We start from the raw sequence: 1,131 nt of genomic DNA on the forward strand, positions 1-1,131 counted from the left end.
CGCAAGGACAAAGACCCAGAAGACAGAGAGAGTAAGGAAAAAAAAAATAATAAATAAATGTTCAGCATCTCATTAGGCGAGATAGCTCCTCGAACACTTCAGACGGAGCAGATGATCTTTTAAAAAGACGAGGAGGAGGGAAGAAGGCGAAGGAAATTGACGTAGTAGTAGCCTGTAACCGGAGACGGGATGCTTTTGCGAAATATCTAGCGGGAGGAGGCGACGTCAACAAATGGGGGGGTAAGGGGAGGATGGGGGGAAGAGAGGGGGTAATGGGGTGGGAGGATGGGGAGGGAGAGAGGGGGTAATGGGGTGGGGGAGGATAGGGGGGGAAGAGAGGGGTAACGGGGTGGGGGGGATGGGATTTGGGAGAGAGGGGGTCATAGGGAGGGGGAAGGTGAGATGAGGATGAGAGGGGGAGGTGTGGTGGGGAAGAGAGAGAGGAGGTGGGGGGGGGTAATGGGGAGTGGGGAAATGGGGAGGGGGGAAATGTAGGAGGGGGAGGAGGAGGAGGAGGAGGAAGAGGTCCTTGCCATTCTTTGCGCTCACCTTCCCGTCGAGAGCCTGTTATAACACTCGGGTTGCTCACACGGATTTTGTGATAGCGCTCGGGTTACTTAGACGCTCCTCGCCGGCATCGATAACACTCAGGATTGCCCTCCCCCCCCCCTCCCCTCCTTCCATCCCTCTCCTCGTCTTCTTCCCCCTTCCTTCCCCTACCTAGCCCCCTTCTCTCCACTTTATTCTGCCCTCCCCCCTCCTCGGTCTTCTTTCCATCCTCCCTCCTCTCTCTTTCTTCCATCTCCCCCTCCCTCTTTCTTCCATCCCCCTTCTCCCTCGTTCTGCCCTCCCCTCTCCTATCTTCTCCCTTCCCCTTCCTTTCTTCCTGCTTTCTGCCTCCCCCCCCCCTTTTTTATTCTCCCTCCTAATTTCTTTTTTCATTCGCCTCCTTTCTCTCTCTACTTCCTCCAACATTCTCTCTATCCTCTTCGCCCTCCGCCTATCCTCCATTCCCCTCTCTTTCCCGTTTCTCCTATCCTCCGTTCTTCCATTCCACCTTTCCCTTCTTCGTCACCTTGTTCTTGTCTCCTTCTTTACTCAGCCTATCCTCCTTCCCCCTTTCCCCGCCCG

Source organism: Penaeus monodon, chromosome 21, assembly GCF_015228065.2.
Source record: "Penaeus monodon isolate SGIC_2016 chromosome 21, NSTDA_Pmon_1, whole genome shotgun sequence".
Classification (NCBI taxonomy): Eukaryota; Metazoa; Arthropoda; class Malacostraca; order Decapoda; family Penaeidae; genus Penaeus; species Penaeus monodon.